Source organism: Canis lupus, chromosome 7, assembly GCF_003254725.2.
Source record: "Canis lupus dingo isolate Sandy chromosome 7, ASM325472v2, whole genome shotgun sequence".
Classification (NCBI taxonomy): Eukaryota; Metazoa; Chordata; class Mammalia; order Carnivora; family Canidae; genus Canis; species Canis lupus.
The window spans coordinates 51181341-51198805 of NC_064249.1; the positions used below are offsets into that span (position 1 = coordinate 51181341).

The following is a 17465-nucleotide window of genomic DNA, read 5'->3' on the forward strand; positions in this document are numbered from 1 at the left end:
TCAGAACTGTCATTTTTTCTTCACACCTGCTCCAGGCCTGCTCCAACCATTCTTCTTCAGTGGCCTTGTTTGGTTCTGAATGACATCACCACTTATTTTTTCCAGCAATAAATTTAGTTGAAGTGCTTCTGAAACTGTGTGATCCCTGATTTTCCTGTTCCCAAAGGTCAGAGGTTCCAGTCACTATAGGCTAATTTAGCATCTGGCAAGTAGTTAGTGTTGAGACTCAAACAAAAGTATTTAAATATGTATACAAATTCATTTGTTAATGTGTTTTAAGTTTCTGCTCTTGGAAAGACTGTCATAGAGAGTCACCCCTACCCTTTCAAAGTGATTCAAAGCCCACCATCTGCCTCTGGCTCACTAGATGATCTCACAAAACATGCAGTTCCAGCATCATTAGAGCAGGAAGACAGGACCCATCAGCATCAGAGAATGACTAGTGACACTAACACTATCCAGGCATGGAGGGACCACAGCCTCACAATCAGTAAAAAGCTCTCAATTCAACTTTAATCAATATAGCAAAAAAGATACACAAGTAAAATTAAAACAAACAGAGAAATCAAAACTTTATAAAAAGAAACATAGAGTAGGTCAAAATAAATGACCTCTTACTGGGAGCTACACAGGGAGCCTTAAAACAGTGGCTGCTTGGACCCAATCCTATTAACAGTCTGCATGCTGCAGCATTTCTGAAATCTTTCCTGACATCCAATTCTAACTGAGCACTTTATTTTTCAGTTTAGTCAAATACTGTAATAGTGCCCCTAGCTCGTAGACTTTTTTTGCTTTCTGATCTGAATATATGCAGCAGCATGAACTGACTGACAACAAAATTCTTTCTATTTTAAAGTAAAGATTTCCAATTTATTTTCTTCTGTAGTTGTAAGTAAACATTCTGAGGGGGGAGAAAGAGTTTATATATTGTCTGAACCAGAACTTGGCTTTTCATTATTGGGGATTTCTGTAGGGTATGTATAATGTTATCTAAAACTCTGGACATTTTTCATTTCTTTTGTTAACAATCAATTCTGTAGATTTTTTAAAAATAAATTTTCAAAAGACATCACTCCATCCTATCCAGTATTTCTATAGTTTCAACTTCACTATCCTTAGTTTCTGTCTGCTTCTTTAAAGTAGCAGCTTCAATACTAGATGCCTTGCTTTTTAACTTTCCTGCAACTCCTTGAAAAGGTGTCTAATGGAATATCACAAAGAAGTACTTGTAAACTCTTTTTTCGTAAAAGCACACAGACATTTATTATTATCTATGAGAGTTCTTTCATGCTTCTTTGCCTGAGTTAGTCAGCAAAACAAATGTTTTATCACTATCACTATTCAATAAAACACCAGATATTTTGATGAAAATATATCAGATGTTGGAGCAGAATTTCATTACAACATTACAGAATTTTCACTCTCTCCTGAGTCAATTTTTCTGTTAAAACCTCAGGGGACATTTATCCCAGGTTATAATTTTTTTTCACTGGACATCTGTTCATCCATCCTTAAAGAGTATAGGATGCAGTACTGTACTGTGTTTCTCGTGCAGATTCCTTAACCTATTCATATTTTGTATCTAAAAGAGCATGACGTACAGTGTGTCTGCTAGAAAATGGTAAGAATGCTCATAGAGTTATAGAAACTTGTTTAGTTTATAACTCAGTTATTTATTGGGATATTCCAAAACCTACAGTACTCCAAGAGCTGTATGAGTTTTTTATTTTCATCTTCAGGTATCATATTTTCTCTATACGAAAATAATGAGAGATCTACCAAGAGCATATTGGATGATATCTGAGCATTGGAGAGTGTTGACTGAGTAGATATTTGTGCTGCTAAAATAAAAGCAGTTTTAGAAAGAGATATCTGGATTTAAGAACAATGGAGTTAGTAATTTGGATTTTTTTTCACAGTAGTTTACATATCCCTGAGAAAAGAGAAGTTTAATAGTGTTTTTTTTAAATTACAAATGTAGTAGGGACTCAAGAAAACATTCAAACGATAAAGAAAAAGTAATCTCCCATCACCCTGCAGAAATTCCCATTTACAACCCTGATTATTTGAAAAGACAGATACACTTATTCACTCATAGTTTTCCAAAAGAAAGAGCTCATATAATGCATACTATTGAGAAAAATGTCTTTTTAACCTTCAGAATTGGCAGAATATAATGAAAATCTTTCACTATGGCACATGGAACTGTCCTCCTTTTGTTAGGTGGCTCTAGACCATCTAGCACATCTAGAGATGTGCTCTAATGCAGCTTTCCTTTCCCATACTGATGGACAAATAGGTTGTCTCTAATTGTGCATTATTTCAAAGAATGTGAAGTTGAAAAATCTTACCCATTTCTACAGATAATTTATATAAGACAGGCATCTGAAAGTACTATTATATGGCCAATTTTTACATGTATTTAAGACTTTTACAGACACTACAAATGGCTTTCAAAAAAAGTTTGACAACTTACTGTCCTGCCGATAATGGAAAAGAGGTTTATTTGGTGAGATTAAATATTATTGTTCTTTTAATTTTTGCCAATATAAGATTTAAAATCCTATCTTATTATTTTTGTTTTGTGATTATCTTAGCCATGCACTTAATGCACGTTGGTACTTCTATCTCTTCATATTACTTTTATTCCTTAAGTTTTTTCCTTTTTTATAATTCATTTGTGTAAGCTTGTGCATATTAGAGATATTCATCATTTAAAACTATTGAAAACTGTTGCATGCATTTTTTCCAAATCTGTCATTTGTTGTTGAACTTTGCTTTTACTGTTGCCATTCTAAAGTTTCTATTTGTATTTGTCAATCTTTTCCTTTATGGCTTCTGTAGACAACTTAGAAATAGAGGTCATCCTAGCAATAGTTAAAAATATACATTTCAATAGGCAGGATTTTGAGAATTGCTTTTTTTTTTTTCTTTTCCACGATAACTTGAAGTCTACAAGAATGTATTTCTATACACTAAAAACTGAAAATAACTTGTAACTGAAATACTGCTTGACCCAGCAACAATTCCACTATTTTGCTGATAGGAGGAGAGAAAAGGGAAACCTGGTTCAGTGGCTGGCTGGAATATAAACATTAGGCTATGAGATGAACACATTTAGTGTTGGCTACTCTTCAGGGTTAACTGTCCACCACACTGCATCCCAGCAGGCAACTGATTTTGTCACAAAACCTTATATTAGTAAGAATTCAATTATAGTTTACAAAGGCTATGTGAAAAAAAAAATGTGAATGTTTGTGTTTTACATCCTCAATTCAGATAAATGTAAATGTAGCTGGGGGTCCGGGCTTATAGACACAATGGCCTATGGTCAACTAGTGTGTATTTTGACATCTGTTTCTGATCACAGGGCCATGAGGTAGCACCCAATTCATCTTTAAATGCTCAATTCTTTAAACTCATTCTTATCCTTTTTTAGTCCTCCTTTAGGCCTATTAAATAAATAGGCCAATCCTCCCCTTGTTTTTAATCTCTGTAGGAATAAGCCACTTCTGCCAGAGCCTTTCCAATTCCAACTCCTAAAAGTTTAGTCAGAAGGACAAGACTAGATCGAAAGTCAAGAACATGAAGTTCACTACAAAGAATATACTGAAACCCTTGTTCTCATTTTTGTACAAAAAAAAAAAAAAATTAGATAGCTAGGTAGCTACCTAGCTAGACAGATAGATATAGACAGTGCTCCCCTAAGGCCAAAATTTATTTGATTTTGTGTTTAAAAACTGCATGCAACTAAAATACTCTTAGCAAGCATTTCTGGGAAGCTACTACTTTTGTGGTGCCAGATCTATGGAATTTAAATAATTTAATAAATTGGTCTTTTAAGATAATGGCACTTAAAATCATTTTCAGAAAGCATGAAGCAATAAATTTGTAATATTTCATGTGTCATAAAATTTAAGGAAGTGAAAAACAAAACAAAAAAGTACAAGAAATCAGAAAAGATCTTATTTAGTTACTTTTTAGGGGTTGGGAGGAGGCGGGTCATGTTTTTAGAAGCAATTTTTAAAAGTACATAGATTTCCCCCATCCCAATATAAGCATTTCTAATACAATATAAACATTTGTAAACTCTAGTACAAATGTTTCCTGACTAATGTACATCATACTTCTATTTTAACTCCCATATTTTACCTATTTTACCATACATTTCTTTCTTTCTTGGTAAGGCCTCAATTTTTCTTTGAATAAAATGTGAACACCAAGAAAAGTACCCATAAGCTTTTCCTTTTAACTTTTTAGGTGTTGGAGGCAGATGAACTGCAGACCTATATATTAGTTGGAACTCAGGCCAGCCGGCTTTACTTTAAGAGGAAAGAAATCAACTTAGAACCTTCTAGATGGAAACTTTGCCCTTTTGCTGCTGCCTTTCCTCTTAGAAAACAAGTTAAAAGGTACCATTGGCCAGGTTAATTGACTTACAAGTGTGTCTTTTTAATAAGTGTCATAAAGTATGTCAGGCTGCTGAAACTTGCTTTCAGTGCGTTTTTTAAAAAACTGTTGTCAACCAGATTAAAGTTTATTGTTCGCATGTGCATTCGGTTTTCAGGTGGTAATGAAAGACACTGAATTGATTTGCCATGCGTAAAGAAAAAGGGGTTGTGTCCTTTGCTCTCTCTCAATGTGCCTTTCCTTCTGGTGTCTCTTCTGAAAGGTGTTGCCAGTAGACCTTGTCCAGCTCTGGACTTCTGCACTTGCAGAACAGCTCTCACTGGCTCTGTTGTGTCCACACTAAGACTTTCTAGAGGACGAAGAGAGTGACTGAGAAGTGTTATCTCACAGTGTCTATTAATTTTGAAATTGAGTATTTTGAATGAAATGACTTTAAATGAATCTCCTTTTCCCCTAAGGACTTAGATCATTTTAGAAAGAAATATTTTCTTTTGGTTTTAGTTGGCAGATGTTCAGTGTTCATGTAGAGCCAGCGCGGCCTCCTTGTCCTTCAAGTCTCAAACTGACCTTTACAGTTCCATGTTCTCCTGCATGACTGCCTCATAAAAGGACCTAGAACAAGAATTTGGTAAGCAGACTCAAAATATTTGACTTGCCAAACACCCTATTATTTTCTAAATTTCAGAAACATGGGAAGGACGTAAAGGGAACCCTCTAAGCAGTCACTGACTAGACAACTTTACCCTGTACCTGACCAGTTCTACATACAGTCATTCTAGAATTCATAATCTCAAAGCACCTTTTTACTGCGATTTGACATACACATTTTATGCTGAAGCTTTAGCTTTCTCTCAGGGCTCAATTTGACATAAAACACATCTATAAACGAGTAACCAGCAGAACTGGGTAAGGAGCAAGAAGATGATGGTGTAATTTATGTTCTCAATCTCAGAAAAGTTCCTTGCCCAATAATCCCTTCACTTTCTCACTCAACCTTGCCCATGCGAAGAATGCTATAACCAAACAAAAAGGATTTCTACCCAAGCTAGAAATATTTGATTTCTGCCCTGATGTCACAAATACCATCATTTGAGAACTGATATATTTGTCATTTTACTGTCTGTCTTCTCATACTAGAATCTAAACACCAGGAAAATGTGAGCTTTGCAACATTTCCGTGTCCCTATTGCCTGGCATAATTTAGACTTCAGTGAGTACTGGAGGGAAAAAAATTTAGGTTCTTTTTTCATATGTTAATTATTCCTGAACAACACTCATTTGTACCAAATATTCTAATGTGAAAAGGTGTGTTCCATATCTTTCATTTCTGCAGGTAAAACCAGGGCTGTTGCCACAGGATAAAGTTGGATGCTGGGAAAAGGGCTATGGGTCACAAGCAAGTGACAGATTGCAGAGATAGAGTGACCAGCTTCTCAGTGTTACTAAGGAAGGCAGTAGCTTTTGAGTAGTATTTGGGTCACATAAAGGGTTAGGGGTTAAAAAGCAGGTAGCCCAATTGAAATGTTATACATAGGAAGTAACAGAGCAAGTATAACCAAGAACTAAGTGGGGAAAGAGTGAGAGGAGACAAAATGGAAACAGGAGGAAGAAACACAGGGCTTGGCAGTATTGGAAGAAACTACAGTCTCTCTAAAGCAGTTGTTCTATAGAGTAGCTGAAAATAAAGCTGGAAATTTTTAGAACTAGCACCTAGTAAGCACTGAAAATGTCATTTTTAAACTGACCTTGTGTTCTCCAAAGCCCTGTCTCCAGGTTTCCTTTCACTCTATGGAGCTATCTCTATTCAGTGTGTGTATGTGCATGTGCATGTGCTTGTGGAGAGTTAGGGAGACCACACTCAGGGAAAATGGCTCTCTCTGTACTGTGATCTTCATGGAACTGCACTGATGGAGGGCCTGGCTTTGCCCCATGGTCATTCTGCAGCCCATACATTATAGAACTACCCCACTTATACGGCTTTGCTCCCATCTAAAACCAACCCTCCTCCTAGCTTGGTAGAATATCTGAGGAGCCCTAAATTATCAGGATGCTCAACTCAGCACCAAACCAGCCTTACCTGCTTTATGTTAGTCCTGATAAGAAGATTTCTCCTAGTCCCCCAGCCAAGGGCTCTTCCAATTTACTCTACCTAGATCCTTGTTTTTTTGTTCTTACTCAAACCCTATACTCAGAAGCTTCTCTGAAGAGTCACCTGTAGCTTCCCAACAGTCTTGAAACTCATCACTGCATCTCCTGTTAACTGCCAGTCTCTCAGCAAAACCAATCTCCCATGCTAGCCCCCACCTCTGCTCTTTCCCTCACAGCCTTCCCCTTGTCTAGAATATCTTCACAGCCCTTCATTCTTCCAAAGCCAGCAGAACTATTAGGGTCTTTGATGACACAATCTAACTTCTAGATCTCCCTGTTATTTATTTTCTATTTCTCATAGCAAAGGGTCATAATTGTATAAAATGTACATAATGGTTTGTAGTTCCTATAGTCCTTTCTCAATGTAATCTCATTTGCCCCTAATAACAATGTTGGGAAGCAGACTGGGTAGTCCTGATTCATGGATTATAGCCTCATAGTGGGGAAGAGACTTAGTCAACTTTAACACATGGGTTTTCTGATCCTGCTCTACTCTATCTCTTCTGATTCAAGAAGGGTCACAGCATGAGATGAGGTTACTTAGGGAAGGAACATGGGAGAGGTGACTTTCAAGCAGGTCCTTGAAGGAATCAATAGAACAGCAGGATTGCAGCACAGAAAGAAAAGGGAGTAATTAGCATGATACAGGGTCTAAGAATAACATGTATGAGGGCAGGGCAACCTTTTAGGAGTTTGGGATTGTAAGAGAAGTGAGAAGAGATGAAGATGGATAAATTTAACCTCTAAGTGCATTTGTGCATGTGTGTGTGCACATGTATAGGAAGTGGGGGAGAATTTAGTGAGGAATGACATTGGGAAGTGTCCCAAAACAGCATTCTTTCCACAAACTCTTCAATTGGCAGCAAAGAGGACAGAGCTATCATGGAAATAGCACTAGCATTGGAACCAAAGATCTAGTTGCTTTTCAGAGTAGCCTCTTAGAAGCTATGCAGCATTTGGCCATACCACTGTCTTGACAGACTGTATGATCTATGATATAAATATTGAAAAAATAGTTATTTCGGCAGTGCATATAATTTAAGGGGGTTCAATATGAAAATGAGATAGTATGTTTTGAAAGCATACTATAAGTTAGAAAGAACACTATAAAAACAAGATTTTATTCTCATATTCAGAACCATCAACAGAAAACCACAGAGGAAAAACTAGCACACATGCATATACATGAGTATACACATGTGGACACATCTCCAGAAGGGACACTGTTGAAGTTCATTGTCCCTTTCCCATAGGCTGAGAAGTTGATCCAAAAATCCCCTTGACCACCATGAGGTCTCTTCCTCATCTCACCCCAGGAGGCCCTTCCAGTGAAGCCCTTCAGGATACCCATACTCTTCTTGCATCCCCCTATAACCCTCCCCACCAGCCTTCATGGAAAACAAAGAGTCCTGCTTGTTGGTCCTTTCAGAACACAATCAACATAGCCAATTGGAAGCCACATGAATAATTTAACCTCCCGGCAGGGACTGGACAGGATCAGAAGATACAGCAGCTTCCCAAAATTAATAAAGGCTTTTATAGAGCCATAAAAAGCCATAATTCAATCATTTTAAAAAGCGCACCAAACACAATGCTTATTAAAGGCTGGGTGTTGCAGAGGTATACACAGAAAAGTCAAGAATGCTCACTCAGCAACAATGGCCCCAATGCACGCCCACCCCTTCCACTTGACATGCAGACAATCTGACCCAAGCATTTAATAAGCAATATTTAGTTATGATTCTTCCCTGAGTCAGTTAGGGAAGAGTACTAATAAAGAGGATGACAGAAACAAGGGAGGAATGTTTTTTTCTAATAACATTAAATGATTGTGGTTAGAGTGGGAAAGCCACCTTATTCCTGGACACACTTTTTTTTTCTTTAGCTAAGCACTTTCGAGGTGAATTTGTTTTGTTCAGGCTACCCTATTCCTCTTTGAATAACTTAAATGGGGCAATTGCTTTCTCTAAGACTGTTTCCCCCCAAGACTGTTGCCTCAAACAGCAGGGATGGCACCAAATGTCTGCTTCCAGATGAAATATTCCAGTTTCAAGACACTATGTTTCCATAGTCACTGTCTACAGTGGATCAGCATGCCCTGCCATTCATTCAGATGGGGAACTCTAAGTTCCCCAGGATAAGATTGGACCAGGCACACTGTGCTCAGAACTCAGAACTCAAGACCACGGTTGCACAGTCTATGCAATGCACAAAGCTGCTCCACAAAATAGTGCAAATGGGGCAGACCAATGAGTTGCTTCAGTCTAGAGAAAGGAGTATCTTTTTACAGATCTTCCAGATGGAGGAAGAAGGATTTCCTTTTTATAATTCATACAATGGCACTGTAGGTGCTAGCAGTGGCTCTGATATCTGGTCAGTCAGAGACCTCTATGCTACTCCTCCTGTTCCATAGTCCTCAGAGGTCTCATGTGTTAAGTGATTTCTCTCACCAGCCCATGGTGGCAAGGTTGCTTTTCTGAGGGGCAGAGAACAGGAGCAGGAAAAGGGCAGGTTAGAACATGCTTTTTTTTATTGAAGAGAATAAAAGTCTCAGACCTCAAGGAAATCATCAGGATTGGTCCAAGCATGCCTCTTTCTGCCCCAATTCTAACTTTGCTATTTACTGGGACAAGTGTCCCAGGACTACCAGAGCAGATGCATTTTCAGCCAACAAAACATAAATAAATAACTAGCTTCACAGCCAGGATGGGCTCTCAGTGACTTCTCTGACCCACATAGCTTCAGTGTGCTTTGCTCTCCTAGCTGCTTTCCCAAAGCATGAGGGCATATGTCTTTGGGTACCACTGGTAGTAAGTGATCTTCCCGTTTGCCTAACCTCAAGTGACAAAGTGCTGGTCCTCATATATCACAGTCTTTCCCAGCAAGGATTAGGTCACACTGGGCCGAGGTTTTACTAATGAGATCATGCATAATCAATAAGGGTCGGCTGACATCTTGTCAACTCTATCACTGTCACCAGGGGGGCTGAGGTAAGGCAATCAGGAAGGGAGACCTGTCAGCCACCTGGAATCTGAACAGATGGGCAGCACTGGATGGAGCTGCTATCCCTCTAAACAGGCCCAAGTCTTACTAGCAGAGGAGATAGGTCATACATTCATTCATTTATTCACCGCTTCCTTTGTCTCTTCCACAGATAGCCAAGTGTCAGGTCCTAACCATACAACAGAGGATGAGACAGAAAAGGAATCCATGCATTAGGAGCTTCCCTTGCGGGATCCCTGGGTGGCGCAGCGGTTTGGCGCCTGCCTTTGGCCCAGGGCGCGATCCTGGAGACCCGGGATCGAATCCCGCGTCGGGCTCCCGGTGCATGGAGCCTGCTTCTCCCTTTGCCTGTGTCTCTGCCTCTCTCTCTCTCTCTCTGTGTGTGACTATCATAAATAAATAAAAATTAAAAAAAAAAAATAAATAAATAGGAGCTTCCCTTGCAACACCCCCATTCTACTGGGTTTGATAAGAAATGCTGAGGAAAGAGAAAAAAAAAAGAGCAAATAAGAAAAAAATGAAACAGGAAAAGAAAAGAAAGGGAAGGGAAAGGAAGGAAAGATGCACAAATAATCTTAGATAATGTTACATAGTTAGAGAATTAACACAGGGCAATGTGAAGTAGAAAGACCCAAAATTTCAGTTTGAGGGGTCAGGAAAGAACATACACATCTCTCTCTTTAACTAGCTAGGGCTCTTATCAGTCCTAGTCTAAATTTTCATGATTCTGAACATCAGGATAAAGCCCAACTGGCTCACATTAATGACCTCATTAATTTGTCACTGGATCCATGAAGCTTGTAATGGGCCATACCATTTCTTAATTCAAAGTTTAAATCAGACTCTCATCAACTACATAGAATTCTCAGAATGTTTTATTGGGTCATGGAGGTATTATATTAATGAATATAATTTAATAATCTATATGTGTTTCCATTCAATAATCTGGAATACAAAATAAAGTCAGAATTCTTAGTAAGTCTTAAGTAATAACATCAAATCCAATTTTATTTATCAGGAAAAATCCCTATTTTTTTTTCTCCATGAATCAGCTTCACTTACACTCTCATATTCAGGTGACTCATTTTATCTAAATACAAAGATCTTATGCAAAAAATTCCAATGTGGGAGAGAAAGGATCAGTGATGTTTGTTTTCCCAGCATTAGTACCTGACTCTCATAGGCCTGAGCTCCTACTATTATCACTCATTCTGGTTGTTGGCAAGATTAAGTTACTTATAGCTAGAGGACTGAGAATCCCAATTTCTTGCTGACTAGTGGCTAGGACTCACTCTTAGCTCTTTGATACCATTCTCAGTTCCTAGGTACTAGCAACAGTATGGCAGCTACAGCTACTTCTTCAAAGTCTGCTGAAGAATCTTTCTCCAATCAGATACAACAAAGTCTTATATAAGGAAACACAATCATGAGATTAACTATCCCATCATCTTTGTCAGGTATCTTAACCTAGCTTAACCCAAACAAGTGAATGACTATCTTTTCATAATCACAGGTCCCACGAAACTCAAGGGGAGAAAGTTATACAGGGTGTGTGCAACAAGGGTCTGGAATCTTGGGAAACATCTTAGAATTCTTCCTGTGACAAATACACACAGTACTGTGCATATATCATAAGGGCACAAATCAATAAATTTTACAAACTAAACACACATGTACTGACATCCACTTCAAAAAAGGAGCAGCACCCCCAGAAACTTGTCTCTTGTTTCCTTTTGTTCTCTAGCAGCACTACCCTCCTTCCAAGGTAAGTAACTGCCATCCTGACCTCTAATAAAAGAAACTGGCTTTGCCTTTTCCCTCTCTCTTGCTTTTTTTTTTTTTTTTAGATTTATACATATAAATACATATATAATTTGAATCATTCAATATGGGCTCTGTTTCTAGCTTCTTCTCTTCAAAATAAGCTCATCACTGTTATAGTATTCTATTGTATGAATATTTTCACTCTACTGTTGATAAGCACTTGAATATCCAGTTTGGAGTTACTACAAATATCATCATTATGAGCATTCTAGAATATGTATGTTGGCAAACATGTAAGTACAATTTCTAAGTTAGACTTTCCTGGCTTCAATCTCAATTCACCCCCTTGTGATCTGAGGCCAGTTATTTATATTCTAGGTCGCCTTTCTTAATCTGTGAAAAGCAGGTTATACCACCTTCTTACAATGTTGTATGTGTGTATGAGCAGGGAGATGGGTTTAACTAACTCAATGAATATGTACTCATCTAGGCAGTGGAGATACATAGTCAGCACAGTAGACAAAAATGCATGTCATTATGGAGGTGCATTCTAGTGGCACAAAGGGGAAAGGGTGGGTGAGAGAAGATAAGAAAAGAGAATAAGCAAAAAATAAACTACAACTATATATAAGAAACATATATGGAATATTAGGTAAGAGCTAAGGAGAGAGATGAGGCAACAAAGCCAGAGTTAGAGTGTTGGGAGAAAGAATACATTAAATTATTTTGTCAGGAATGCTATCACTGAGAAGGTGACATTTGAACAAAGACCTAAAAAAAAGAGAAGAAAATTTGTAAATATCTGGGAAAAGAGTGCTACTGGCAGAAGCTGAGACAAGTACATGTCTAGGACATTTGACAAATACAAAGGCCAGAGTAGGAAACAGAGAAGATCAGAAAGGATAAGGGGACACAGAATGATAAGTGTGAAGATTGAATAGGGTGTTGTGAGTCACTGGAAGAGTTTTCCTCTGAGTGAAATGAGAAACCACTGGAGGGGTTATGTGGAAAAAATTATGTTTTAACGATGTCAGCAGAAGTTCTCATGAGAATGCATTATTACATGAGGCATGAAAAATGAACAGTAAGTGAATGATGGGGATGAGAAACACATAAGGAGTATACTTATTAGTATGTGTGGATGCATTGTATTGTATACACACATATGTCTATGAACATAAACCACAAGAGTTATATTAGGAAGGCTTTTCAAAGGAAGTAAAGTTTTGGATGTGTATTTGAATTATAATTTGAATAGAGGGATAAGACAAGGCAAGATAACAGACTCATTGTTAAACATAAATCCTTAATGTCATTCTCTTTCTTTCCCATTTAATATGAAACACATCATAGTCAAGAAATTTAGTCACTCCATGTTTCCGTGATGTGATTCCTCTGGAAGAGACCAAACTTCTACCAAAGGAGAATATATTTAGGTAATAAACCATAATCTATCTGCATTACCATTGAAACCATAGAGAATATACATCATGTTCATTATCAACTTCATCATATGATTTTCAATTGTGTAAAGACATCAAGAAGTGTGGTAATGGGAGAATTATTTTTTAAGTAATTTCATTCCATTTATTTCTGCAAGCATTAGATACTTTTCTTGTATTTCCAGCCCACCCACATCCTTTGAACTTTTCAAGTACTTGAGAGTACCCCTTCTTCGCACTCTGCCATCTCCTGTCTTTGTGTGATTTTGAATTCTGTAATTTTAATAGGATGATTTTAGTTAGCATGCATTTCTCACAGCTGCAATATTTTCTAGTTTTTCATGGTAGTAGGTTTTCATGACTGTTGCTATTGTTCTACTTGCTTCAACTTATGGCATATTTTGCATTCTTAAAACTAAACTTTTTAAGAAGTGCACTAACTTTTTGAGATGCCGTTTATCCACATATACCTTAAATGACATTTCTTATCTGAATATATTATGATCAACCCATCTTTGACATTTGCCAGTTTCTTTCGCACACGTTAAGACTTAGATCCATCCCCAACAAGGTCTGGAATAATTTCTGCCTTCTGTGATTATTAAGAATTAGATGTAGGGATGCCTCGGGGGCTCAATGGTTGAGCAATTTGCTTCTGGCTCAAGGTGTGATCCTGGGGCCCGGGATCAAGGCCATATTGGGATCCCCATGGGGAGCGTACTTCTCTCTCTGCCTATGTCTCTGCCTCTCTCTGTCTCAGTGTCTCTCATGAATTAAAAAAATAAAATCTTAAAAAAAAAAAAAAAGAGCCAGATATAAAAGCAGGTATTCTTTCACATGTGTGTACTGTGCCCCAGTGATTCCATATGTGGTGCGCTGTCCTTATGAAGGCAATTTACATTTCTTTTTTAATTAATGTTCTCTGCTTTGATTAATTCATCTTGGCTGGGGAAAAAACTAAAAAGGTTTTCATCTCATCTAAATCTCAGGTACACAGCCTCATGTCAATGGTCTATGATCACTTATCATTTCCATACCTATCATTTACTTTAATCAAGGCCATCTTTGGGGGAGGGGTAGAACTGCATTTTTGCTTTACAGACATCATGCCCTTTCTCATCCATTTGATTCTAATCAATCAGCACACATTTGTGTACCGTATGTATCTTCCTTTTAGTAACATGACCTGTCAGTCACCTGTCAAAAGGTTTGGTTGCTGAGTGGACCCTCTAACAGTGTCTAGGTTTCCCTAAGGGCCTTTTTTGTGCCCAAGATTGCGAATCCGAGAAACCACCGAGGAGTCGACACCGATGCAAACACACAAGGGTTTATTTACAAGCTCGAGCTTGGGTCCAAGTATACCTGACACAGCAGAGCAGGGACTTGGACCCCGAAGTGGGTTACAGCTGGGTTTTTTATAGGCTGGTCTAGGGGATTTCCAGAAGGGATGGAAGAATTAGGCTGGTCTAGGGGATTTTCTACCATGGGCGTGGGCTCTGTTGTCTTCCTGATATGGGATTCTCTGCCGAGGACAATTCTGAGCTTTGTTGTCTTTCTGATATGGGATTACCTGCCGAGGACATTGAGGACATTCTGCAGTTTTTCCCTTTAAAGTTCAGCTCTTATTCACAGGGACTTAAGATGGCTGTACTTGTGCTAATGCTAAACTTTAGGTGGGATGGCCTTAATTTTTCTCAGCCTCCACACCTTTACTCCACAGAATCTTCAAATATTTACACTAACCCCACCAAGCCTGTCCTGGATCCTCATGCAGATACTGCTTTGTTGAAGTATGTTAGTGATAAATACAGCACATTGCAATGAGGAGTAAAAGACTGATATATGTGAATAGGTATCTATATATAAGGCCTTCCTCCTCACAGAGTCAGAGGTAAAACCTTTACAGCAAACAGGCTCTAGTCAGCATTTGGAGGCAATTAAACAATTTCTAAAAAATTACAATAATAATCATGTAGAATTAATAAACAATGGATTCAAAAATTAGTTAACAATTTCAATTTTTAATCCAGGTGATGATTACTCTGGCATACAACTGATTTTTTTTTTTTTTTTAAGATTTTATTTACTTGGGATCCCTGGGTGGCGCAGCAGTTTGGCGCCTGCCTTTGGCCCAGGTCGTGATCCTGGAGACCCGGGATCGAATCCCACGTCGGGCTCCCGGTGCATGGAGCCTGCTTCTCCCTATGCCTGTGTCTCTGCCTCTCTCTCCCTCTCTCTCTCTCTCTCTCTGTGACTATCATAAAAAAAAAAAAAAGATTTTATTTATTTATTCATGAGACACAGAGAGAGAGAGAGAGAGAGAGAGGCAGAGACACAGGCAGAGGGAGAAGCAGGCTTCATGCAGGGAGCCCAAGGCGGGACTCAATACCGGGGACTCCAGGACCATGCCCTGGGCCGAAGGCAGGCACTAAACTGCTGAGCCACCAAGGGATCCCCACAACTGATTTTTTTAAGTCACTTTGCCAAACTCTGATCAGTTCTAAAATGGTTATGTCATACCTGCTGTGTTCAGTTTGAAGAGCCACTCTTTGAGGGGGCATGAGAAATGTGGAGTGAATCTTCAGACAAGAATGCCTGAAAACCAACTCATATGAAGAATAAGGGAGAAGAGAGAAGTGCTTAGACAGTGATAAGTCTATGATGCCTTCTTTAGAATCCATAAATTGTCATTTGGAAGAGAGTAGAAATTTATTTTAATTTATTCCAAAGAAAGAACCCATTCATTCATTCATTTGAAATTCGTGATCACCTAATATGCACCAAGCAAAATCTAGGCACTTGGATTATAGTAGGAAAAAAAATAAAATAAAAATTCCTTCCTTGTGGGTATTTACCTTTTAGCATGAGGAAACACTTAATGATGAGAAAGAAAAGCTGGAAATGGGGTCAATGATATAAGGCCTTCTAAGCCAATGATTGGGCTTTGAACCTAAGGGACTTGAGGAGACACTGAAGGATTTTGAGCAGAGAGGTATCTGACATATTTTTCTGACATATTTCATTTGATCATTCCTAATGAATGATGCTGAGTTGAGACTAGACTATACAGAGACAATAGGAGACCAGTTTGGAAGCTCTGGGAGGATGGTGGTAATAAATTGTACCAGACGGTGATAGAGGCCATGATGGACTGACCGAGTATGGTAAGACCAAGAAAGGTAAAGATGGCTACAGATGGTTAAGGGTAAAATGTAGGGCAAAAGTTTCAGAATAAGTTCGGAAGAAAACTCAGAGCTCTCTTACACCATTACAAAAACAACTCTTGGGAAAAATCCAAAATGTTATACTATATTCTAAATACATGAGTAACAGTAAAACATAAATAGTTTCCTTAAGGAGATCATATCTATTAGGGGAGAATAAAAATGCAATGACAGTAGAATGAAAAAAAGATGCCACATAGCCCCAAATGAGCAAATACTATTTATCCACTCTAGGTAGGAGGAGCCTAGACATTTTAATAAACTTCTGAGTCTCAGTTTTCTCATTTGTAAAATGTAAAAAATAACATTTAAAAAAAAAATCTTACATGCTTATAACACCCATCACTCATCCTCTCACTTCTGCCTATTCTCAGAAATGCATTTTTTCCTCACCCCTCCATACCCTTTCCATCTCCCACACCTATCTGGAGCAGTACCCCCAATCTCTATGCTTTGCTTACCCACTTCTAAGTTCTGCATGCAGACTCTCTCTCTGCTTCCCTGCTACATGTGAAACCAGGCCTGCCTCTGATACTGCCACTTCTCTAGAGCCATTCTGTAATCCACATCACTCTTTTGCAGTCCCCCAAACAAAAGGGATTCAGTCTATCACTTATTCTGAAGTAATCATCATTTCTTAAGAATTTACTTCAGGGGACGCCTGGGTGGCTCAAGGGTTGAGCATCTGCCTTTGACTCAGGTCATGACCCCGGGGTCCTGGGATGGAGTCCCGCATCGGGCTCCCTGCATGGAACCTGCTTCTCCTTCTGTGTCTCTGCCTCTCTGCCTCTCTCTCTCTCTGTGTCTCTCATGAATAAATAAATAAAATCTTAAAAAAAAAAAAAAAAAAAAAAAAAAGAATTTACTTCAGGACACCTCACATTCCCAACATTCTTTGCTGCTGGCCAGCAACCCCCAGAAGCCACTACCACTTTCATTAATGCCTTCATTCAGCACATTAAATCTTTATCCCTAAGTAGAGTGACTCTAGATGTTATCAATTGCCCCCCTTCATTTTTCCTCACAGGCTTTGCACTAGCAGGCGGTCACTACACATTTGCTGAATAAATGGATCTTAATATTATTTAAAGTCTTTGAGTTCATTTTGGGTGGTATCAGAATTTATATTAGGGACTCCTCTTTACTCCTTAGCTATATTATTTGATTTCACTGGCTTTTAAAGGCCATCACTTCCAGTCTATTTCTACCTCACATATCTCAAAGGGCACTGGTCCAACTAAACATCCTGAATTTTAAAATGCTCTGAAGGTATGTAACATTTGTCCTCAAATTTAAGGGAAAACAAAGTAAAATTAAAATAACATGAGCATTTCTCATCACCTCATGTACTTCAATTCTGAGACTACTTTTTAGCATGTTAGACTCGACTGGACAGCAGTCCCACTCTAGAACCCCAACAAAAGCAATCTGTAAGGGGAGAGCTGTCTAGGACACAGCACCAAAAGGGGCCTGT

The 17465-nt window shown here is 38.5% G+C and overlaps 2 long non-coding RNA genes across 3 annotated transcripts in view; one reads left to right on the forward strand and one right to left on the reverse strand.

Annotated features, from left to right (window-relative positions):
• LOC112648252 (uncharacterized) overlaps positions 1-17465 on the reverse strand; it is a 236473-nt gene that overhangs the window by 158630 nt on the left and 60378 nt on the right. The gene's annotated exons all lie outside the window — the stretch shown is intronic.
• LOC112647834 (uncharacterized) overlaps positions 1-17465 on the forward strand; it is a 45815-nt gene that overhangs the window by 8918 nt on the left and 19432 nt on the right. Inside the window, exons 2-4 of the long non-coding RNA XR_003128508.3 lie at positions 4261-4412; positions 4912-5038; positions 12679-12761. This is a non-coding gene — a long non-coding RNA (uncharacterized LOC112647834). The remainder of the gene's footprint in view (positions 1-4260; positions 4413-4911; positions 5039-12678; positions 12762-17465) is intronic.